The following is a 26,396-nucleotide window of genomic DNA, read 5'->3' on the forward strand; positions in this document are numbered from 1 at the left end:
GAATCTGACGAAAACAATTCTAATAACAGAGGCTAGGCACTAGGAGATCTGACACAAAGAATGCAATAACACAGGCAAGGCACTAGGAGAATCTGACACAAACAATGCAATAACACAGGCAAGGTAATATGTGAATCTGACGCAAACACTGCAATAACACAGGCCAGGCACTAGGAGAATCTGATGCAAACAATGCATTAACACAGGCCAGGCACGAGGAGAATCTGACGAAAACAAGGCAATAACACAGGCCAGACACTAGGAAAATCTGATGTAAACAATGCAATAACACAGGGCAGGCATGAGGAGAATCTGTTGTAAACAATGCAATAACACAGGCCAGGCATGAGGAGAATCTGAAGCAAACAATTCAATAGCACAGGCCGGTGATGAGGAGAATCTGATGTAAACAATGCAATAAACACGGGCCAGGCGTTGGGAGAATCTGACACAAACAATGCAATAATACAGGCCAGTCATTGGGAGAATCTGATGTAAACAGTGCAATAACACAGGCCAGGCACGAGGATATTCTGATGCAAACAATGCAATAACACAGGCCAGGCACGAGGAGAATCTGATGCAAACAATGCAAAACACAGGTCAGGCACTATGTGAATCTGATGCAAACAATGCAATAACACAGGCCAGGCACTAGGTGAATCTGACACAAACACTGAAATAACAGAAGCCAGGCACGAGGAGAATCTGATGTAAACAATGCAATAACACAGGCCAGACGTTGGGAGAATCTGACGCAAACAATACAATAACACGGGCCAGATACTAGGAGAATCCGACGCAAACACTGCAATAACACAGGCCAGGCACTAGTAGAATCTGATGCATGCAATGCATTACACAAGCCAGGCACTAGGAGAATCTGATGTAAACAATGCAATAACACAGGCCAGGCACAAGGAGAATCTGATGTAAACAGTGCAATAACACAGGCCAAGCACAAGGACAATCTGACGCAAACAATGGCATAACACAGGCCAGGCACGAGGAGAATCTGAGGCAAACAATGCTAATAACACGGGCCAGACACTAGGAGAATCTGATGTAAACAATGCAATAACACAGGCGAGGCACGAGGAGAATCTGACGCAAACAATGGCATAACACAGGCCAGGCACGAGGAGAATCTGATGCAAACAATGTCATAACAGGCCTGGCACGAGGAGAATCTGATGTAAACAATGCAATAGCACAGGCCAGGCACTAGGAGATTCAGATGCAAATAATGCAATAACACAGGCCAGGCACAAGGAGAATCTGATGCAAAGAATGCAATAACACAGGTCAGGCACTAGGTGAATCTGATGCAAACAATGCAATAACACAGGCCAGGCACGAGGAGAATCTGATGTAAGCAATGCAATAACACAGGCCAAGCGTTGGGAGAATCTGATGAAAACAATTCTAATAACAGAGGCTAGGCACTAGGCGATCTGACACAAAGAATGCAATAACACAGGCAAGGCACTAGGAGAATCTGACACAAACAATGCAATAACACAGGCCGGGCACAAGGAGAATCTGATGTAAGCAATGCAATAACACAGGTCAAGCGTTGGGAGAATCTGACGAAAACAATTCTAATAACAGAGGCTAGGCACTAGGAGATCTGACACAAAGAATGCAATAACACAGGCAAGGCACTAGGTGAATCTGACACAAACATTGCAATAACACAGGCAAGGCACTAGATTCATCTGATGCAAACAATGCAATAACACAGGCCGGGCACGGGGAGAATCTGATGTAAACAATGCAATAACACAGGCCAGGCATGAGGAGAATCTGAAGCAAACAATTCAATAATACAAGCCAGGCACTGGGAGAATCTGATGCAATCAATGCAATAACACAGGCCAGGCACTAGGAGAATCTTATCCAAACAATGCAATAACACAGGCCAGGCACTAGGGTTGATGATTACAATGCAATAACACAGGCCAGGCACTAGGAGAATCTCACACAAACAATGCAATAACACAGGCCAGGCACTAGGAGAATCTGATGCAAACAATGCATTAACACAGGCCAGGCACTAGGAGAATCTGATGCAAATAATGCATTAACACAGGCCAGGCACTGGGAGATTCAGATGCAAACAATGCAATAACACAGGCCAGGCACGAGGAGAATCTGATGCAAACAATGCAATAACACAGGTCAGGCACTAGGTGAATCTGATGCAAACAATGCATTAACACAGGTCAGGCACTGGGAGAATCTGATGCAAACAATGCATTAACACAGGCCAGGCACTGGGAGAATCTGATGCAAACAATGCATTAACACAGGCCAGGCACTAGGAGAATCTGATGCAAACAATGCATTAACACAGGCCAGGCACTTGGAGAATCTGACGCAAACACTGCAATAACACAGGCCAGGCACGAGGAGAATCTGATGTAAACAATGCATTAACACAGGCCAGGCATTGGGAGAATCTGATGGAAACAATGCAATAACACAGGCCAGATACTAGAAAAATCTGATGTAAACAGTGCAATAACACAGGCCAGGCACGAGGAGATTCTAATGCAAACAATGCAATAACACAGGCCAGGTACGAGGAGAATCTGATGCAAACATACAATATCACAGGCCGGTCACAAGGAGAATCTGATGTAAACAATGCTAATAACACAGGCTAGGGACTAGGAGAATCTGACGCAAACATACAATAACACAGGCCGGGCACAAGGAGAATCTGATGTAAACGATGCAATAACACAGGCCAGGCGTTGGGAGAATTTGACGAAAACAATGCTAATAACACAGGCTAGGCACTAGGAGAATCTGACAACAAAGAATACAATAACACAGGCAGAGCACTAGGTGAATCTGATGCAAATAATGCAATAACACAGGCTAGGCACTAGGTGAATCCGACTCAAACACTGCAATAACAAAGGCGAGGCACGAGGAGAATCTGAAGCAAACAATGCAATATCACAAACCGGGCATGAGGAGAATCTGATGTAAACAATGCAATAACACGAGCCGGACACTAGGAGAATCTGATGTAAAGAGTACAGTAACACAGGCCAGGCACAAGGAGAATCTTATGTAAACAATGCAATAACACAGGCTAGGCACAAGGAGAATCTGACGCTAAAAATGCAATAACACAGGCAGGCACTAGGAGAATCTGTTGGACAGAATGCAATAACACGAGCGAGGCACTAGGAGAATCTTATGCAAACAATGCAATAACACAGGCTAGGAGTTGGGAGAGCTGCTTTGATTCTCCATGACAGATAAAGTAGTAAAAGGCAGAAAAGCAGCATTCAAAAATAATACGGACTATTTGTATAAGATCTTGTTTATCAAGTCTTGGGTTTTGAAGAATCTTCAAAAATGGAGAAAGTGATTTATTAATCAGGGTGAAATGGGGTGGTGGTCCTGGCCTATCATTCACCACCGGTCCTTATCCAGGTAAAGGGGGTGGTCGTAGTGGCCTATCATTCACACGGGTCCTTCTCCAGGGAAAGGGGGTGGTCGTACTGGCCTATCATTCGCCACCGGTCCTTATCCAGGTAAAGGGGGTGGTCGTTGTGGCCTATCATTCACACGGGTCCTTCTCCAGGGAAAGGGGGTGGTCGTGCTGGCCTATCATTCACCACCGGTCATTATCCAGGGAAAGGGGGTGGTCGTAGTGGCCTATCATTCACACGGGTCCTTCTCCAGGGAAAGGGGGTGGTCGTACTGGCCTATCATTCGCCACCGGTCATTATCCAGGGATAGGGGATGGTCGTAGTGGCCTATCATTCACACGGGTCCTTCTCCAGGGAAAGGGGGTGGTCGTACTGGCCTATCATTCGCCACCGGTCCTTATCCAGCGATAGGGGGTGGTCGTAGTGGCCTATCATTCACCACCGGTGCTTATCCAGTTAACAGCACACCTCACCTGCAGTGCCGCCTCAGTAACTCTGCCAGGATGGAAGCTCGGGTGTCATCGGGCCGGTGCTCTTCTGTGCTGAATTTTGCCCAGAGAGTGAGTTCCGGCCTGGCAGATGCTGTGTGTGACAACAACACAAACTGCACTGCACCCATATCACAGCTTTGCCTGGCCCGCAGCGTTGGCCAAAGTACACTGTGACTTACTTTATGAATGGACTGCACAGAGACCGCTGTGTGCACACAGCACAGCTCACTGCATGATGCATTCTTAAGTTCTCCCAGCTGCTGAATGACTCGGCCCCTGCCCGGCAGGCCGCACTTAGCTTGCGCACGTGGCGATCCCCAGGATGGTGATGGCGCTGCCTCTGAGGATGAGTCCAGTGACTCAAGGCTGGCCGCCTCCCGCACTGTACCCAGTGCAGTGTTTGATTCTGGAGCAGCACTCGTGCATCGCTGCTGCTCTGGGCTTCCATTGGGCGATAGTTCCAGGGGAGGCACTTTAAAGTCTGTGTTTGTAGGAGACTCACCTCCTCATGGTGCTCTCAGACAGGCCCAATCATGCCTCTGTTCACCGATGTTTGATGCCAGATAGCAGCACACCACCGCCAGGACTCCTCCACTCTTGAGGCCCCCGCTGCTTCTCTGACCTGCCTACCACCGTACCTCACTTCTTCCAGGAGGTGACGAGGCATGAGGTCACCCACATCCAATCCCGGGGCCCCCAACAGTGCTAAAGCTGCCAGCAGCAACCACGGATGAGGCCAGCCCCCCGCCCCCCTGAGAGCCTGACTCCAGAGCTCAGCAGACTCTTTAAGATCTTTAACTATCACCTCACTGAGCCAGCTCCTTCTGGCAAGTCTGTGGGGAGCAACAGAGCCGACGCACTGGCACCGCCGACTGCCATTCAGACTGGCATTAAAAATGCGTGACGAGGCATTTCAGTACGGCGATGCGGAAAACCACACTGAAATGCGCGAGAGTCACACCTGATGCGTGATACTTGGCAGGCCTGCCTCCTTGGGGGACTGCTGCTGCTTCTCCCTGGGGACCCCTGTAGAAGGTTAGGAATGGCTCCTCTGCTTCTCCTTGTGGGAGGGGCCCCTCTGCGGCTCCCTGTGGGATGGGCCCTTCTGCTTCTGCTTGGGGAGGGGCCCCTCTGCTTCTGTATGAGGGAGGGGCCCCCTGCTTCTCCTTGTGGAGGGGCCCCTCTCCTTCTACTTGTGGGTGAGGCCCCTCTGCTGCTCCTTGTGGGAGGGGCCCCTCTGGTGCACCTTCTGGGAGGGGCCCCCCTGCTTCTCCTTGTGGGAGGGACCCCTCTGTTGCTCCTTCTGGGAGGGGCCCCTCTGCTTCTAGGAGGAGCCCCTCTGGTGCTCCTTGTGGGAGGGGCCCCTCTGCTTCTGGGAGAGCCCCCTGCTTCTCCTTGTGGGAGGGGTCCCTCCGCTTCTGAGAGGGGACCCTCTGCTTCTCCTTTTGGGAGGGGCCCCTCTGCTGCTCCCATGGGAGAGGCCCCTCTGCTTCTGCTTCTGGGAGGGGCCCCTCTGCTTCTGCTTGTGGGAGGGGCCCCTCTGCTTCTCCTTGAGGGAGGGGCCCCTCTGCTTCTGGGAGGGGCCCCTCTGCTTCTGGGAGGGGCCCATCTGCTTCTCCTTGAGAGAGGGGCCCCTCTGCTTCTGCTTGTGGGAGGGGCTCCTCTGCTTCTCCTTGAGGGAGGGGCCACTCTGCTTCTGCTTGTGGGAGGGGCCCCTCTGCTTCTGCTTGTGAGAGAGGCCCCTCTGCTGCTCCTGTGAGAGAGGCCCCTCTGCTTGTGCTTGTGGGAGGGGCCCCTCTGCTTCTCCTTGAGAGAGGGGCCCCTCTGCTTCTGCTTGTGGGAGGGGCCCCTCTGCTTCTGCTTGTGGGAGAGGCCCCTCTGCTTCTGCTTCTGGGAGGGGCCCCTCTGCTTCTCCTTGAGAGAGGGGCCCCTCTGCTTCTGCTTGTGGGAGGGGCCCCTCTGCTTCTGCTTCTGGGAGGGGCCCCTCTGCTTCTCCTTGAGAGAGGGGCCCCTCTGCTTCTGCTTGTGGGAGGGGCCCCTCTGCTGCTCCTTGTGGGAGGGGCCCCTCTGCTTCTCTTGAGGGAGGGGCTCCTCTGCTTCTCCTTGAGGGAGGGGCCACTCTGCTTCTCCTTAAGGGAGGGGCCCCTCTGCTGCTCCCATGGGAGAGGCCCCTCTGCTTCTGCTTGTGGGAGGGGCCCCTCTGCTTCTCCTTGTGGGTGGGGGCTGCTTCTTCTTCTTCTTGCGGGAGGGCCCCCTCTCTTTCTCCATGTGGGAGGGGACCCCTGCTTCTCCATGTGGGAGGGGCCCATGTCTTTCTCCATGGGGGACGGGCCCCTCTGCTCCTTGTGGGGGTGGGAGGGAGTTAGATGAATGGATGGATGGAAAGAGAGGAAGAGGAAGGGGGACTGGAGGCTGGAACATCTTAAGGATGTTGGGGGCCCTGGATCAAACATTTTGGGCCCCCTGCTCAGACCAGTTGTGAATTCATGATCCATTCAGACTCCCCCAGATTCTAAAGTGTGTCCAATGACTCAGCAGCAGCTCACTGAGGTCACTGCGTGCAATCCCTGCCCCTGTAATACAAATATATGAAAACAAACTGTGTTTAAAAATCATTCAAGGTCATCAGGGCTGTGTGGAGAACAGAGCCAGGTCTATCAGGGGCCCCTGAAAAGCTGGGGCCCGGGGCAAGTGCTAAATTTACCAAGGCCTTAAAACGTCTCTGGGAGGAGAGAGAGGGAGAAACAGAGGGAGGAGAGGTGGAGAGAAAGCGACCAGAGAGAGAGAAAAGACGTGGAGATGGATGGATGGATGGGTGGATGGATGGATGGATGGATGGATGGATAGGTGGGTGGATGGATCGACAGATGGATAGGTCGGTGGACAGATGGGTGGGTGGATGGATGGGTGGGTGGGTAGATGAATGGATGGATGGGTGGGTGGGTGGAGGGATGTGTGGGTGGGTGGATGGATGGGTGAGTGGATAGACATGTGGGTGGATGGATGAGTAGATGGATGGTTGGATGGATTGGTAGATAGATGGATGGGTGGATGGATAGATAGATGGATGGATGGATGGATGGGTGGATGGATGGATGGATGGATGGATGGATGGGTGGATGGATAGATGGATGGATGGATGGATGGGTGGATGGATGGATGGATGGATGGGTGGATGGATAGATGGATGGATGGGTGGATGGATAGATGGATGGATGGATGGGTGGATGGACAGATAGATGGATGGGTGGATAGATGGATGGATGGATGGGTGGGTGGTTGGATGGGTGAATGGATGGATGGAAAGAGAAAGAGAGAGATTTCCCAAGAAGCTGAAGAGAGCATTATTGCCAGGTTCGCTGCTGGTTCCCAGTCCCGCCCGGGTAGCAAGGGCCGCGCGGAGGCAGGAGCCACTGATACCACAGAGTCCTATATTGCTACCACTGGAGCGGGGGTGTCACTTCATCTTGTCCTAATAATCCCCCTCCTTTCTGTCCCCCCCTTCAGCAGAAGTAATGTCCAGGTGTACGGGGAGAGACAACTCTGCTGCTGCAGGGTCCTGCTGTCCTGCGCTGTACACTATTACATACGGTGCTTAATTTGTAAAAGAATGAGAGCCGGGCCCAAAGTTGTGCTCAGAAGCCCACAGCCGGTGCTATTGAATGCCGGGTACTGAATATCAAGGCTGCGGAGTCTTGGATCCACCTCATGGCTCTTGAATCCACCCCCAGACACTCTCTGCTCCTTTATCTCACTCTTGATTCCACCTCATGGCTCATTAATCCACCCCCAGACACTCTCGGCTCCTTTATCTCACTCTTGATTCCACCTCGTGGCTCTTTAATCCACCCCCAGACACTCTCTGCTCCTTTATCTCACTCTTGATTCCACCTCGTGGCTCTTCAATCCACCCCCAGACACTCTCGGCTCCTTTATCTCACTCTTGATTCCACCTCGTGGCTCTTTAATCCCCCCCATTTTACATTGACGTAACATGAAAAAGGAATTACGAGTCAGTTCAAGGGGTCACCATTGAAAATGTCTTTTCTTCATATGAAGTTGCTTAGCTTATATTTAAACTAAACTTTGAATCAAACTTTAACAATACATTTTGTCTACTAATCAGAAACACTTCTAGAAATTATGTGAATCATGTTATACAATGTCAAACTTATTATTAAAAAGCATCCATTAGCGAGGGTCAAGAGTAGACATTCTTGTACATCTTTTAGTCATGATCTAATTTTAACAAAGTTCATGTGTTAGTATTTTTATAAATAAACAGAACTTAGCATTGAATTCAAGCAGTTTGGGGCCTAGTGTGTGTAAGTGTGGCAGCTGTGTACATTTTTGTCTTTTTAAACAATTATTTTTGCAAACCTGACTGGTGATTTAGGCATTTATTTGAAAGAAAATGTAAAATTTGAACAGTCTGCAATATGTCAACAAAGTTTTGATCACATCAAATGAAGTATTAACTCTGCTCCCGCACTACAGCCTTATGTGGAAGGACGCAATGTTGGTGTGATTGTGCTGCTAGTGCATATGGCATGGGGGCTGTTTTGCCACAAGTGAAGGATGGAAGCAAGTCACTGTAGGGTTTGCTTCTAGAAGGATGAAAGAATTAGAAACAAGATATTCTGTAATAGATCAAATAAATGTTGGCATGTGTTTGGGGTCTTGGCAAGTTTAATCCATATCTCTGGGAAGAAAATGTTGTTTACGGACAGATCACAGATCACTCGTTGATATTTTGTCTGGAAACAAAATTAAGAAAGCCACAGCCATATTAACAAATTATTGGCGTTCAATTTTTAGTGGGATTCACATTGTGGGAGGAAAGAGTGTTAGAACGGACTTTCTGTCTCGTTTACCAGTTGATGGAGATTTTTGTGAGGTGGATGTACAGGAAGAAATTAAGGAATGCATCATTGCCAAAGTTTAAGATTTGGTCATTTGTTCCGATATAATGGTATTGTGGGATCGGTTGAGGGAGGATACTGTATTCAACGAGATTATGAATTTTGGTAAATTTGGGTCAGCAGGGAAAAAACTTGCTAAATCTTCTTGCAAGGTGGCGGATGAGTTATCTGTGAAAGGAGGATTGTGGGTGAGGGGTGATAGATTGTTTGCACCAGTATTTTTCCACCAAAAGACTTTGGAGACAGCTCATATTGGCCATCTGGGTATGAATGTCACGAAGCATAGGATAAGAATTTATTTCTGGTGGCCTGGAGTCGATGTGGAGGTAGAAGGATGTGTTGTTTTTTGGTCCTCATTCTGCCAATTGACTAGTTGGCAATACTCCCTTTCCCTTACTGAGGGCCGGATGGGAATAGAGTCTTTCCACACAAGAAATCTAGCTGCTTCCACTCCTACCCCTCACACACATAGCATGCAGATGAGGGGGACCGGAACCAACAGCTACTTATTGACTTAATCATTGGACCCGTTCCTCTGACACCCGTCAACCAACATGGCCCACACCTTCTCTTGACCTCTAGGGTCACACGCGATATCTAGTTGACTTGTACGTATGATGTTGTTTTTACACTCAGAGAAAAGGGGTGGAACAGCCGATTTTCAAGCTTTACAGATCTCTCCTCTACCCAATAAAATGACATAAAACATGAATCTAGTGGCCATTTATTTGAAGCCAAAATGTATCTTGGCCTAGTCCGAAAAAAATAAGTACCAGTGTTACTTCTATCTGAATGTCTGTTACATCCGTCAAAAATTCACACATGTCCCGTCAAAATTTGGTAATCACTGGGTAAGTTAAAAGCCTATGACAGTCATTTGCTAAGGGATCTTGGCATCTTGAACAAACATACTCAGGAACATTTTGTCAATTTTGCAGGGGACCAGTAGACCCGATAAAGGGTGAAAAGATAGTTATGGTTGAGATACGCAGGTTTAACTGTCTCTCGAAGCAATGCAAAGAGCCCAAACAAGCCTCGCTCAGATTAATATTTTCCACATCATTTCGCCAAAGCTGTTGGATATCCTGATTCATATCATCTTCAGCTTCAATCAGGGCTCGATACTACAAGGCCACTTCTTTATTGATATTCCCCGTTTTCATAGCTTGAATTAGCCAGGCATCATCCCTCTGCTCCTCCCAATGTTGCCTAGCCTGTGATGTATTCCTATAGGTTCTGTATCGATCCCCCTGTTCCTGACCCTGTTCTGATTAACAAGTTAACTAGCAGCCATCCCATGATGCAGAAACCGTTATCTGATTAAGCCACACTACGGCACAGGAACGTGTTATCTGATTAGGTCATAACGCTTGCCATCTAATTAGACAAGCGATATTCCTCCAGCCCCTGATAAGGCATACGGAGTTCTCAAAACAAATCAAACCTATGACAACCTGGGAAAAACCCTGCGGCCATTGTTTTGATTTCACCGAGAACTTCAGCAAAAGAATGTGCTAACGACCAAGTCGTATGACATCCTTATTGACGTATCTATGTCCATCCTTACGTCAATCTCGGCACCTTACAGGTATAAATATTACCGGTATTGCCTTAAGCAAACACACGCGGTGGTGACGAGATCGGAGCAGCCAGACTTGCCGAAGCCCAGAGCAGAGCAGACCCCGCTGGCGCAGCCCCGCCTTCCTGACGCGCTGAGAACGAGATGCTGCCTTTCTCCTGCCGAGAAATCCAGCTCCGGCGCTTCCAAGCAGCCCTCGCAGGCAGCCTGGAGTATCGAGACCAGAGACGAGAGATACCATCCCTCATTCATCCTAGATTCAAGGTACAGAACTGAATAAACCCTCGCAGAGAATTCTTGAGTCAGTCACTTGGCAAAACAAACTTAACTTAAACTGCTACTTTCTATTCCCGCCCACGTATTAGGCTTAGGTCAGGTACATTGGGGTAGGCGTAGTTAGAAGCACCAGTTGAGTACGATTAGTCAAATGTATATATGTATGTATCTATTTTATCCATTTTAAACCTTCATATGGCTTAGAAACCATATAAATGTTTTTACGGTATTATTTTATACTTCTGCTCTTATTGTATGCACTTTACTTAACCATAAGTATTGCGATAATATCGATCCATTTCTCTTGTATGAGAAAAGAGACTGATCAATAAATACCATCTTTTATTGAACACGCCCGTCTCTTCCTTTTCTCTACAATCTGGTGAGACTAAGAATGCACGTACTGACTGAGTAAAATAAGTTGTCTTTTGTTTTCACACGACTCTAGAGATACACTCTTGATTAGGGGAGAGCAAAGTTGTCATGTTCTATGGTTGTCAGAAACTAAATCCCTTCTTGTCTATCCAGGGAGGTTCAACTCCTCCTTGCCTATTCGAGAAAGTTTCTAGTGAACTCTGAGCTAGCTGGCAAACCCAAAACTTTAAGTCTAATATCGACAGTAGAAGACCTAGTTAACGTCTGGTCTAGGCCTATACTATTGAAGGTATTATTCCAATGCGCAGAGCCTATTGGGATAATAGGAACTACACTACATGGCGCCCAAACGTTTGGAAAGGCGATAAAACTAACGCAAGACATTAGAGTAACTCAGTCGTTCTTTTTCACTCAGACCCCTTTTTTCCCATAATACTCCAAAGACGTCTGGAGTGGGTGAAAGGTTATATCCGCCAAACCTCGCAGGAGGAAACTCCTATGTATGGTTCTTGGTTTAGTTAACGTTGAAGGATACACTGTTCCAAAATATTGTGCATCTAATCTTTGTTTCCATAAGAAACCTGATCTGCAAACAAACGGAATAACCTTCTGGACAGTACAATGTCAGACAGTGAAGGAGAAAGAGAGGCAGCTAGAATAGCAGCTGAACTCGTAGCAGCTGATAATGCTATGCGAGAAACAGACCCGAATATAATACTCATCGCGGTCAACACAAGAAAATCTATAACTTTAAAACTTATAGAAAATGGACTGACACCTAGAGGTGGCACAGTCATATTCGTAATAGAGGCACACGAATATCGGCAGACAGAGGTGTTCTATTCATGGATACACTTTCCAGCAGCGAACGCTGTAACAAAGGTCTTCCACTATTACAAAACAGAGGAACCTCCTAATGAGTACACTCCTTTCGAGGAGGTGGAAGTACCACTTAAATTTCAAGAGCACCTGCTCTTGTTTAATGGCGCCCTAAAACATAATAATCACATCACCAGGCTCGGTCCATTAGGTAGACCAGGAGCAACGTGGCCGGTCCTAGCCGGATACACACCACATCCAGACATCGATGGGATGTCTGCAGCAAATCTTTTAATACAACTAAAACAATTAATAAAAGTACATAGACAATTAGTCCAATATGTAATGTGGACTTCAACAATCCAACCAGCAATTAAAATTCCACAGCTGACCCCTCATCAGGGGAACACAAATAAAATTACACCACAGAACATACAGTCCTGCCTAGGTAAAGTACCAGCTAAACGGGAACAAATACCATTCTGGTTAGCACAAAAAATCACCCAAATAGAGGCGGTGTTTCCAGACACCACCCCGTTAGAAAAACACAGGATTCTGACTATCTGTCTTCCAATGGGAATCGCACCACACGTGGAGGACTGTGACACTTGGGGTACAGTCTTTGCTTCCATTTACACAAAAACGCATGGTGTTCCATCCATCTCAGTAATACCAGATGTGCTAAAACAAATTCAAGATGAATACGGTCCAGAACCCGCTTTAACTCTTGGTATGAAATTACTGAAAGACTTCAAGCAGGTATCGGCTATATTACTAGCCAACATAAAGGGAGAAGCAGCAAACGTGGCGATCCGCCAAAGGTTAAAAGAAACAGATATAGCAGACCAACCAGCTGAAATTGCCAGAATTATAGAAAAGTCCTATGAGGAACTAGGTAGAGATAGTCTAGGTGGAATACCAGTAAAACCCCGACTGATTGAAAGTCCTGAAAAAGTATTTTTTAATAATAATTCAACATCACAAAAAAAGAGCTGGGATGGAAACAAACAATCCAATCCTAAAGAAAAGAAATTCCAGTCCAGAGGAAGGTCTCCTCGGCGGAGAGAAAGATCTCCAAACCAAGGTAGCAGGTCTCCCCAAAGTGAGCCCTCTGGGAAAAAATACAACCTTAGAAATAGGGATAATATAAAGAAGCCTGATAGATATCAAGAAATTGATACACGTCCCTCTCAATCTTTTCAGACTTCCTCGCAGAAATCGGAAAGAAGAGGACGATCAGAACAAAGAGAAGAGCACGTCAAGTCCAAAGACAAGGAACCTGCTCATCTAAAAAAGAAATTACAATTTCCAAAAAAGAAGGTAGCCAGTATTAAAGTAGTTAACAATGCCGAGAATACTGAGGACACAACTGAAAAACGGAGAATGGGCTCAGACAATGCTAGACAGTGCAGCAGAAGTGAGCATAGCTCGCAAAGTCCTTATGAATCATCTGGAGACAGTGGACACGAATGAATACCTTCAAGTGGAAACTGCAGACACCAGAGTTAGCAAACCTCACAAAATATATGAAATAACTTTACGTATAGAAGGGGATAAGACTAGAAAAATAAGGGGACTATTTTGGGATAATCTCTCCAAGGGCTATGACATCCTTCTAGCTGAAAAAGACAGGCCACCAGAGTTTGTCAGGGACTGCCCTCATGGCGAAGAAATAATTATGCCTGCCTTCTCAAATCATATCCCAATTCATAAAAAATACACACTTGCTAGAAAGTGGGCAGTAGCTCAAGCTCCTGCTTTATATAAAAATCATGTAGGATGGGATGATGACTCTCCTCCTCACAAAATCCAGTTAAAATCACAACCTACTGCACAAATACAGTACCCAATTAAGCAAGAAGCTAAAAAACAGGTAAAAGAAATCCTAGATCAGCTAGAATACCAGGGGGTGATTGAAACTTGCACCTCACAAATGAACAACCCTTTGTTTCCGGTCTCCAAACCAGACAATTCATATTGTCTAGTTTTGGATGACAGACACCTTAACTCATGTTGCAAAACTTTTGCAGTGCAAAACTCGGATAGTGCTGCACTAATGAATAACATAGTGCGCAAAAAATACAAAACAACATTAGACATTTCTAATGGATTCTTTTGTCAAAACATAGCACCAGAGAGCAGATATTTGTCTGCGTTCTCCATAAATGGCACTCAAAAACAATACTGTCGGTTAGCCCAGGGTTACAAGAACAGCCCAGGAGTATTCTCAGCGAGAGTAACAGAATTACTACAAACATATCATGACGAAGCATTATCTTATGTCGACGACATATACTTAACAGATGATGACTTGGATACTCACTTGAAGAGGGTGAACACCATAATACTTGGGTTCGCAGCAGAGGGTTACAAATTCAACTTTAAAAAATCTAGAATTGCCCATCTAACAGTCCTGTTCTTAGGATACGAATTATCAAGTGAAGGCAAAAGCCTGGCTGACAATTTCCTAGAGAAATGTGCTGTACTCCAAGCACCTAGAACACTAAAAACCTACAGTTAATTCTAGGCTTCCTAAATTTCGGAAGAACATACATTGCAAATTACGCAGAAAGGGTCAAACCCCTTTATGATCTAATAACACCAGATTTTAAAAGAACCAATTGGACTCAAATACACACAGAAATTCTGAGATCCTTACAAACAGACATGTTAATTAAAACAAAATTAGAAACACGTGATAACACACGCAATCTTGTGATTCGAGTCATCCCAGGAAGATGCGGATTCACATACCTGACCTCTAATGAGGGAGAAAAGGTACCAATTGCATTCAAATCACACTTGTACACTAAAGCTGAAATGAAATTTAGCCCAACGGAAAAAATTCTAACTGCAACACAGACAGCTATAGCAAAAGAACGAGCCCTGGCACAAGGTTAACGAATACTAATCGTGACACCGATACCAGCCCTAGAGGCGGTAACAAAGGCAAGCATTCCAAATGCTAAAGCACTACATCCAAGGTGGATACAGTGGGCTAATTCTCTTGCTGCAACAGACGTAGTATATGAATTTGATCCTAACTTAAAAACACAAGAATTTCTCCAATATGAATTCGAATGTCCTCCGCCGACCGAAATTCTGCCTCTAGAACATTACGGCTGTATAATATATACAGACGGATCAGCACAACCCGCAGTGGGGGGTAAACAAGCTTACAGTGCTGCGTGCGCGATTGTTAAAGGTCGTTGGCACGAAGGGAAATTTAAACCAGCTATCACCAAAACACAATCTCTGGGAGATTGTACAGCTCAGCGAGCTGAACTACTGGCATTCAAGATGGCGCTTGAAAATACAGATCGAGAATTCCCCACACTCATAGTGTGCGATTCGTATTATTGCGTTCAGTCTTACAATGAATACTTGCAGATCTGGCTTCAGAATGGTTTTAAGGATGCAAAAGGAGGCACAATCAAGCATAAAATGCTCTGGGAACAAGTAGTTCTTTTACAAAAAGAACTACCAAAGACTCACGTGATACATACACTGAGTCATCAGCGTGATGGCGTTCACGTTGCAGGGAATTCATTGGCTGATGAGGCCGCGAAGGCAGCTGTGCAAACGGCTTCCGTAGCTGCCATCACACGGTCAAAAACAAAAATAGACAGCGAGATATTACAGGCTGTCAGCGCTACAGAAAAGGATTCGATAGAAACACTCCCGAAAGGCTTTCCAGTAAAATACTCATACATAACTGATGCAAACAATGTTCCTTTTGCCCGAATCCCTGGAGTGGGGGATAGGGTAATTCCAAACATGGAACATAGGTTAGGACTGATAATAGCGGCACACGAAGGGCTTGCTTCTGTACATGCTGGCGTCTCAGCCACAGTATCATTATTAAAACAGAGATACTGGTGGCCACAAATGAGAAGACAAACAAGGAACTATGTTTTAGAATGTGAAATATGTCGAAGAATGAAAGTATCAACGGTGAGACGACCAGCACAGACGCCCCTTCTAATCTCAGATAAACCATTAGCCTGTGTTTATCTGGACCACTGTGGTCCCTTACAAAGGGATGGTAACTATAAATATATCCTGGTCGCAGTGGACTCATGCACGAGATTCATATGGATGTGGCCCCAGCGATCGGCTGACGCCAGAACTGTCATAAAAGATTTGTGGGTCTTTATCGGCACATACGCAATTGGCATGCTGCATTCTGACCAGGGTCCTGCTTTTAGCTCTCGAGCTTATAAGGAGGCCATGACCAGCATGGGCATTGCATTGCGGTATTCTTGTCCATTTCACCCTGAGGGGAACGGAATTGTTGAAAGAAAAAACCGTGACATAAAGCAATCTATAACAGCAAAGGTATTAGGTTCAGGAGCTGGGTGGGTCAAACATCTAATAAGTGTCCAACGTAGTCTAAATAACCTGCCAAGAAATTCTCTGAAGGGATTCAGTCCGTACGAATTATTGTTTGGAACTAGGATGTTAGTCTTAGATCTTGACAGTCAGACTTCAGTGGTGAAGGAAAAAAGCTTTGATATCAAAGATCGTTTGGCTATTTTACAGGACTTAAACAAAACAAGAAAAGACCTGAGCAACATAAAGTTGAAACAGCAGCCAACAACCACTGAAGAACCACCACCTGTCCCAGCAAGACCTGTCTGGATTCCAAAAGTCGGGGATCTAGTCAGAGAAAAGATCGCGGTAAAGAAGGAATTTGGGCCTTCTTACAGAAAAGCAGTTCCTGTCTTGTCTATCAACGGGACAAGATCAGTTGTACTACCGCCGCTTGCTGGTAAAAAGGAGAACCGAGTTGTATCCATCGACCTGGTAAAACCACAATCATGTGGCCGATAACAAATAGTAGGCCAAGTGGACTCCCGATAAGTAGTAGAACACCAAGGTTTGCTACCAATACAGAGGTCCTAACTAAGAGGCTAATCACATTCGAAACGCCTACAGAAGAACAACAAGGACTATGCAACAATGCAATGGAACTTAAACCTCTGAAAACCCAAATTAAAACATTTAGTAGAGACATATCAACCTACAATGAAGTAACAAACGAATATGCAAGAAACAGTAATCCTGAAGCAATTGGAACAATTGACAGAACTGCATCCGGCTACTTCATAAACTTCGATGATTCCTTTGAAGACCTCAGTGAATCAAAAACACAGCCATCAACAAAAACCTTTAAAGATAAAGCTAAAGAACTTTTGAAACAACTGAAAGAAACATATCTAATTTCTCCATGGATTGAATTTTGGGTGGGTTTTGGTGCATTTATCCTCATACTTTGGCTCATCATGGTACTAACTTTGGGACGCTTCATTGAGGGAAAATATGCTAAAATGGACACAGCAAGTCAGAAAATCAACGTGATCCTCAAGCCAAACACATCTTCACACGTCGAGAAAAGAGAACTTTCTTCAGTCAACTTCACAGCCAATCCTATACCGGGTGGGGTAGCATGGGACAACACTGACTACGAAATATATGGTCCGGTTGAGATCCTGAAATATCCACACCAAATCAAGATCTCGTTGAGTGACTTTGTAAAAACAAGCTCATTTGCTGATGATTGGGACTTTGAAAGCATTAATAATATGATGTCTGACTTAGTGATGTCTGCTAAATTTACCAAACATGATTATTTGCAGGGTTCGACTAATTATGATAGTATGTACTGTTACAACCACTATGGTAACCATTTTCTACATAAATCTGCACAACCTAGAAATGTTTTAAATTATAATTAATGGGAACATTGTGCAACCCCTCCAAAAGGAAGCTCAAGAACCGTTTATGACAAATATTCATACTTTTCAGGGTTCAATACAAGTAATGCTGAAACATTTTATTTCAAATTGTCAAATAAGACAGGGACAAAGACCATGATAACAAACACGAAATTGATATATTCAGACTCATTTTTTGAACAAATGAATACTTTTGGTTTTGATTATTGGGACAAAAATGTTGAAGTAAAAAGTGTTTGGGGTACAAAAGAATGGCAAGTACAAGGTATAGAATCATTGTTTAGAGCCTGCATGATCCCAGAACAAATTATATTTTTAAATGACACTGTTCAACAAACTACCTGTCTTGGCCTAGCCAAAATCAAAGACTTAAATAAACCGTCTATTCCAAAGCCAACAATGAATGGCAATAGCTCTACAGATGAATAGATAGACGTAAACTATGTATTAAACCAAAACAGAACACATCCTGATTGGAAACAGTGGTTGATCTGGCCCACAGATACTAATAACTGTCAAGACAGATTCCTGAACAAAACACAGGGGTTCAAATTGACCAGGCCAGACCCTAGATATTCCCAAAGACAACACCCAGGGATAATAACCACCTACAGTGTGGGCAAATTATGCCTTCAATGGCTACAAACTTCCACACTGACAGAAATTAAGCAACACCTAACTTTACTTACTGATGGTGCTGACTTGCGTGATTTCATTAAGGGACCACGCAAACAGCGTCAAAAACGCTTCATAGCAGCCTCTATATATGCAGCTTACAACGAGGCCTGGAAGGTAACTCAAATTGAGACAGCAGAAAGTATACGGGAAATTGACCGTATTAATTTGGAAAAATCACTTTCTGTAGTGGACAATGGGTTAATGACTCTGTCCTCCAGAATTTTTTCTTTGGACAGCATTGTGTCTTCAGCAATCGACATCCTATCGCAAGACTTACTGTTGTTACAACACGGTCAGTCTCAATTGCGTTCCATTGTACAGCTTGGCTGGACGTTACAAAATCTGCGTTCAGGCTATGTGCCTTGGCGTTTAATCAACACAACGTCACTATTCAATATCTTTAACCTTACTGATAAACAAGTCAGTATGGCACAGAAGGGTGCTGATTATACAATCCTGAGCATTGAGAAACTCGAGAGATTACCAGTGACAATGTCAGAACGACCTGTCAGTGAATGGATAATACATGGGATAATTAATATTCCAATATCAACCTTCAGGTTTCAATACTGCCAAAAATATATACAGGCTGGCATGTACGAAAAATTGGGAAAAGGGTACATTAAGACAACATGGAACTTGCCCTATTCACATGCATGTGTCAGTAATAAAGGACAGAAAGTGTTTCTTAGTGGCAATAATTGTGCGATGTCACTAAGCGGTACACTTCTGTGTAATGGAATTAGTTTGCATGGAGCCTGTGAAGGGAACTCAAATAACCTTTCATGTCACCAGCTAGGCACACCTGCAACGGAGATATAACCATTCTTTCAAAGACTCTATAACGGGAGTTACATTCTAATTGTGGATCGCAGATGTTGTAGTCTTCTGCCCGGGATTCCTTATCTCGTAACTACGACTGCGAAGGTCATGTGCTGTGGACACTCATTGTTCCCCAGCTCCTTTTCAGACAGGGAGGCAAGGGCATGGCCTAACTTGAAAATTACTTCTATACGAATAGATACTTTAAGCAGAATGAAAACAGTGCTTCTTCAGACGCCGGCCAGACTCACGTCATCAAAAGAAACGTATGATCTCCTAGTCGCAAGGACGACTGCAGAGATTCACTCATTGTTATCAACTAATTCCCCCATACATTTCGCAGAAATCCTGAATGAAATCTTAAATATTTCTGATACCAGTGGAGTCTCAAAAGTATTTAAGACAGTATTTTCGATGGCATTAACACCATTCAAAGCCATACTGGGTATTTTTCCAGATTTCGTCCATTCGATTTTTGGCGGACTTCCCCTCATTTTGGGACTAATTGCAGGAATCCTATTCTTGGTCCTAATATTTCGTTATGGCAAACCGTGTCACAGACAAAACACCTGCGACAAGGGAAGAAACAATCCGAGCCATTGGATACCGGGACCGGATATCAAAAATCCTGGGACTATCCCGGCTTAGAGACCTGAACATGACTTGGTTTCTTTCATTTCGACCAATGTGGCATCGATGTGTTTTACCTGTATTAAGGTGCTTGCTATGCGGAGAAGAATGCGTGTTGGACACCTGTCTGACGCTACAATCGGATGCGCCAATGGATGCAGAAACATTGTTGAGTCCAATAACGGCTCATGCTTTGTGCTGCCCTCAACGGCTACCAATCCTGATGACGGCATTCGTGGATAATTCACCACTACGATTGAGGGGTAGTGAAGTTCTAGATGAAAGCAGCATTGATCAGGTACGACCTTCTGTCAGCAATACTAATCAAAACGTCAATGGAGACAATCATGCGCACGAATGCATGGTTTTTCCGAGTTAGTGGAACTCTCCCAGGAAGCTGTTGACAGCTTTTTCGACAGTCTAAATGATATGATGTTCTCACCAGAGCAGAAATAGAGACTTTTGAGCAAGCTAGCACACGGCATTCCCAACAACCTGAATTTGGCCTTCAACTTTAACATCAAAATAGCATGAACAATTTCCCTCCAGTTCACGGACAGCAATTTTTTTCAGCAGCCCCAAAATATTTTTACGATTTTTCGGGACACTTATCTTCTGCTTAAAGTAAGAACTATTCTTAGAGAACTAAATTTCTATTTTTAGATACTTTATAGACATTAGCTGCCCGCTGGTATGTTCATAATTATTTTATTCTGTGATGGAATGGTCTCGAACTTTTTCTTCTGTATTAAGAGCCATTTCATGTGTAATTCTCATATTCGATTAGTAATAATGTATACATATGCTTGATTACTTTGGCATTATTCTACAGCTTGAGTGCATATAGTACATGTGACTATTTTTCCGTATATTAGATAAATTCGAAATGCATTATATGTATTTTGGGGTGGTAAGGTATACACGATACTCTACAGTATGTTTTACTATGCCTAGATTCGTAAACATGGCCATAGTTAGCGTGGAGTGGGTGTGATGTATTCCTATAGGTTCTGTATCGATCCCCCTGTTCCTGACCCTGTTCTGGTTAACAAGTTAACTAGCAGCCATCCCATGATGCAGAAACCGTTATCTGATTAAGCCACACTACGGCACAGGAACGTGTTATCTAATTAGACAAGCGATATTCCTCCAGCCCCTGATAAGGCATACGGAGTTCTCAAAACAAATCAAACCTATGACAACCTGGGAAAAACCCTGCGGCCATTGTTTTGATTTCACCGAGAACTTCAGCAAAAGAATGTGCTAATGACCAAGTCGTATGACATCCTTATTGACGTATCTATGTCCATCCTTACGTCAATCTCGGCACCTTACAGGTATAAATATTACCGGTATTGCCTTAAGCAAACACACGCGGTGGTGACGAGATCGGAGCAGCCAGACTTGCCGAAGCCCAGAGCAGTGCAGACCCCGCTGGCGCAGCCCCGCCTTCCTGACGCGCTGAGAACGAGACGCTGCCTTTCTCCTGCCGAGAAATCCAGCTCCGGCGCTTCCAAGCAGCCCTCGCAGGCAGCCTGGAGTATCGAGACCAGAGACGAGAGATACCATCCCTCATTCATCCTAGATTCAAGGTACAGAACTGAATAACCCCTCGCAGAGAATTCTTGAGTCAGTCACTTGGCAAAACAAACTTAACTTAAACTGCTACTTTCTATTCCCGCCCACGTATTAGGCTTAGGTCAGGTACATTGGGGTAGGCGTAGTTAGAAGCAACAGTTGAGTACGATTAGTCAAATGTATATATGTATGTATCTATTTTATCCATTTTAAACCTTCATATGGCTTAGAAACCATATAAATGTTTTTACTTATACTTCTGCTCTTATTGTATGCACTTTACTTAACCATAAGTATTGCGATAATATCGATCCATTTCTCTTGTATGAGGAAAGAGACTGATCAATAAATACCATCTTTTATTGAACACGCCCGTCTCTTCCTTTTCTCTACAATCTGGTGAGACTAAGAATGCACGTACTGACTGAGTAAAATAAGTTGTCTTTTGTTTTCACACGACTCTAGAGATACACTCTTGATTAGGGGAGAGCAAAGTTGTCATGTTCTATGGTTGTCAGAAACTAAATCCCTTCTTGTCTATCCAGGGAGGTTCAACTCCTCCTTGCCTATTCGAGAAAGTTTCTAGTGAACTCTGAGCTAGCTGGCAAACCCAAAACTTTAAGTCTAATATCGACAGTAGAAGACCTAGTTAACGTCTGGTCTAGGCCTATACTATTGAAGGTATTATTCCAATGCGCAGAGCCTATTGGGATAATAGGAACTACACTACAAGCCCACCAAGCAGAAAGTTGATAATATTTGAATCTGGTTAATTGTCCACGAGTGCATAAAGTCAGGGATTCCCAAGTGTTGTATCCCAGCATCCATGTTGTGGATGTTACCTAGTGATGGTTACCGTGCCACCTTAGAATGTTCTGAGGAGCTGCTCAGAGGATGAAGGCAGTTGAATGAGATGCAGACATGCCTAGGGACTGCTCCATGTAGCTTAAATAAATACATTATTAGATAGCGGGTGCAAGGAGGCGGAGGCATTGTAATACCAGAGAACCACAGCGCTTCAGGAGCCTCGCAGACAGGGCTGGAATTCAGGACAGCCTAGAAACCCAGATGGCCCTCACGAATATACAGACACACGAACTGAAAACTACCATCCTAAAATAACAACATTTGAGAACTTCTATCTTGAAATAGCAGCATCAGAACGCAGCGCCATACCGGAGACTTGGCTTCGGATCAATGCAGCAGGAGCAGGGATTCGGGACTTAAACCTTTTGAACATTATAAATCTATTTCTACCCATATATCGCGCACCTTGAGTGAAGATATCGGGTACGGTAATATCAGTCACTGTCTATGCAAAAAAGAAAATGCAGAATTCCTGAGGAAGGCAATCGGCCGAAACGCGAAGAAGGGAATATATTCTGTATTTAAGAAATGATATCATGAATTGTCAAAAATTAATGTGTTATTTATGAATTAATCAGTGTAAATTTAATGTCATGTGTTATATGTAAATAAGAAACTGTTATAAAAACATTTTTTTGCTGAGTTGTAAAGATGAAATAAGATAAGAAAAACTACATTTTATAAAAATAAAACAGAAACATTCAACATAAGTTAGTTGGTGGAAATTAGTTCATGGAAAAACAACGTCTTTCTTACTCTGTAGTAAATGTGCACGTAACCCGGTGTGTACGGTCCATTTTTCAAAAAAGTATTATACCTTGCTAGGGTTCATCCTTTTAGGCAGGGGCCCCGATCTTCCAAAATCATTAAAATACATCTACCATAATAAACACCCTATCAATTACACCAATCTCTAAAATAGATGTTTACGTTCTATACCACTTGCATACCGCTAGATAAAAAATGCAGTTACCCACAAACCCCACTTTTTGTCCTGAGACAAGCATTTCTGGATATATAAACAAATTCCCTTCAATGTAGTTTGTGACATTCAACACACAGCGCCCAGAGATCCCCTTGTCAACCAAGCCACGCTCAGTGCACTCGTGTGTTAACCATGCACCGTTCAGTGTGTTAAACTCTTGTTTTCAGTGCACCTCATGAGTTCAAGACCCAGCACCCAGAGCTCCCCGTGTCAAAAACGTAGAGCTCGGTGCACGTCTTGTGTTAAATACGCTGCGTTCTGTGGACCCCCTGTGTCTAACAGGCAGCGCTCAGTGCACCCCATTTGTCACTCACGCTGCACTAGCTGCACTCAGTGTTTGCGCTCAGTGCACCTTGTGGTTAAACACGCAGCGCTCAGACCACCAGTGCATCAAGGCGCTGCCCTCAGTGCTCCCCGTGGGTTAACACGCAGTTCAGTAAAACCAGTATGCAACATTCATGTTTTTAGGCACAGCGAGATTAAGTGATTGGACATGGAAACAAACATCAGTCCGGGATTTGCCTCTGACAAACAAGGCAAACTGAGAAGGGGTAATGGATATTGCTAGGAGTTACCAATGCTGTGTACATCATTATGGGGCGAGCAGTGGACAAATATAAAACATCTCCTTGTATAAAATACTGCTCTCATGCTAACTTTTTCTCCCTTACCTTTCAGGCAGTAATGCGGTGGACGAAGAAGGACATCAGGTGAGGGCGCTAAATGCAACACCAGCTTATATCTGCTTTTCTTTTTGAAGATGTATTCCTTGGAAATTATTAATCCTGAATGCCTTCTCCACCTGTGATGAACAAAAGACAAGAATCCTTTTCCTTATTTTGTACGGAGAGAATCTCAATAAGATCTATAATTGTACAACTACTCTATTTGTAACCAACTTATTAGGTGCAGCGTGGAGTCAGAAACAGATTAACAAATTTACATCCATACAATTACAAATTATGGTCAGCAACGGTCTAATAAGGGCAGAGAAGCAGAAGGATAGATTGTATCTCTTATTTTATTTATCAAACACTCTATTATCTTTTTGAATTATATTAATAAAAACATCATCATATTTATTAAAACAACACAATACATCATAAAACAATTCATATTATGTAAAGAAAATATTTGTCAATACATCATAAAACAATTCATATTGTAAGAAGAAAAATTATTATTTTTCTTCTTACAATATGAATTGTTTTATGATGTTGTGACAAATATTTTCTATATGTTTTTATTAATATAAATATACACTGAGTTTATACTAGCAGCTGTATTAAAAAGATGAATGGAACTCCATGTATCTACAGCGAGGAGGAACACCTAGATACGTGCAGATTCTGCTAACGCACATTACACAGACACAAATGAGTGTGTTCTATGCTGCAGAGCTTACAATGGCACGTGCAATATAGGCATACAGGTGAGTAGAGCTCAATGTCTGCCAAGCTTATAGTAAGGGTGTCCAGTTTACATTAAAACACATCACGTAGGTACCAATATCCTGCAACTTACCAGAAGTTCTACGTGAGAGAGGGAGGTCTCAAGGACTCCAAAATATAAACAAGAAAAAAAGCGCTCTCACGGCAGCAGGGGGGAGGGATTCACTCGCGGGAGCGATAATTGCGACCAGATGGGCCGCGCACTCCCGCGAGTGAATATCCTGACGTGCACGCGTTGCCATTGAAGGCAATGGAACGCGTGCACACGCTTGTCTGAAAAGCCTTAGTGCTCGGAAAAGGTCTTTATGCTTTGCAACGCATGCGCGTTGCGAAGGCCGAGACCTAAAAACGAGTGGAAGATTAAATGCCAGCTCTGTGTGTGCAGCCAACCGTGAAGGGATAATTAGCGCCAAAGAGAAACTATACTTTAAAAGCAAAGTGTGCAGTCAAGTGTGAAGAGACAATCATCTTACAAGCGTGAAGGCGAAAGAAGCTTTATTTAAAGATATGCAAAGCCTACGACATGTGTGGCTCAGCATGAATTAATTGTAAATGGAAGCTGAGTAAGCGTTCAATTGAAAATAAACTTTGTCTTCAGTGCGAGTTTAGCAGCGCCTGTGTTTCGAAGCCGTTAATTGAAAAGTAAACATGCAGCCAAGTCAAGTGAAGGAATCGAATTAGGCAACTCTTGTATTTCAGCTCTTGCAGTGGAGCCTGAAGGGAAGAGAGCTGTTAGTTGAAAGTAAACACTGTGTGTGTCTTAACTCGTGCAGTGGAGTCTGAAGGGAAGAGAGCTGTTAATTGAAAGTAAACACCGTGTGTGTCTTAACTCGTGCAGCGGAGCCTGAAGGGAAGAGAGCTGTTAATTGAAAGTAAACACTGTGTGTGTCTTAACTCGTGCAGCGGAGCCTGAAGGGAAGAGAGCTGTTAATTGAAAGTAAACACCGTGTGTGTCTTAACTCGTGCAGCGGAGCCTGAAGGGAAGAGAGCTGTTAATTGAAAGTAAACACCGTGTGTGTCTTAACTCATGCAGTGGTGCCTGAAGGGAAGAGAGCTGTTAATTGAAAGTAAACACCGTGTGTGTCTTAACTCGTGCAGTGGAGCCAGAAGGGAAGAGAGCTGTTAATTGAAAGTAAACACCGTGTGTGTCTTAACTCGTGCAGCGGAGCCTGAAGGGAAGAGAGCTGTTAATTGGAAGTAAACACAGTGTGTGTTTTAACTCGTGCAGCGGAGCCTGAAGGGAAGAGAGCTGTTAATTGAAAGTAAACCCCGTGTGTGTCTTAACTCGTGCAGCGGAGCCTGAAGGGAAGAGAGCTGTTAATTGAAAGTAAACACCGTGTGTGTCTTAACTCGTGCAGCGGAGCCTGAAGGGAAGAGAGCTGTTAATTGAAAGTAAACACCGTGTGTGTCTTAACTCGTGCAGCGGAGCCTGAAGGGAAGAGAGCTGTTAATTGTAAGTAAACACAGTGTGTGTCTTAACTCGTGCAGCGGAGCCTGAAGGGAAGACAGCTGTTAATTGAAAGTAAACACCGTGTGTGTCTTAACTCTTGCAGCGGAGCCTGAAGGGAAGAGAGCTGTTAATTGAAAGTAAACACCATGTGTGTCTAACTCGTGCAGCCGAGCGTGAAGAGATTTAAGCTCTTAATTGAGTGTAAACACACAATCACAATAAATTTGGTACAAAGGAATATTTACCGATCTGCACATGAGAGCCCTGCGCAGTGAATGCTAGA

The 26,396-nt window shown here is 44.4% G+C and overlaps 1 pseudogene across 1 annotated transcript in view; it reads right to left on the reverse strand.

Moving 5' to 3' along the window:
• Nucleotides 1-26,396, reverse strand: part of LOC144805661 (uncharacterized) — a 115,384-nt pseudogene that overhangs the window by 30,218 nt on the left and 58,770 nt on the right. Inside the window, exon 3 of the transcript XR_013605571.1 lies at nt 23,884-24,014. The product of XR_013605571.1 is annotated as an uncharacterized LOC144805661 (transcript). The remainder of the gene's footprint in view (nt 1-23,883; nt 24,015-26,396) is intronic.

This window comes from Lissotriton helveticus (assembly GCF_964261635.1).
Source record: "Lissotriton helveticus chromosome 1_1 unlocalized genomic scaffold, aLisHel1.1 SUPER_1_unloc_18, whole genome shotgun sequence".
Classification (NCBI taxonomy): Eukaryota; Metazoa; Chordata; class Amphibia; order Caudata; family Salamandridae; genus Lissotriton; species Lissotriton helveticus.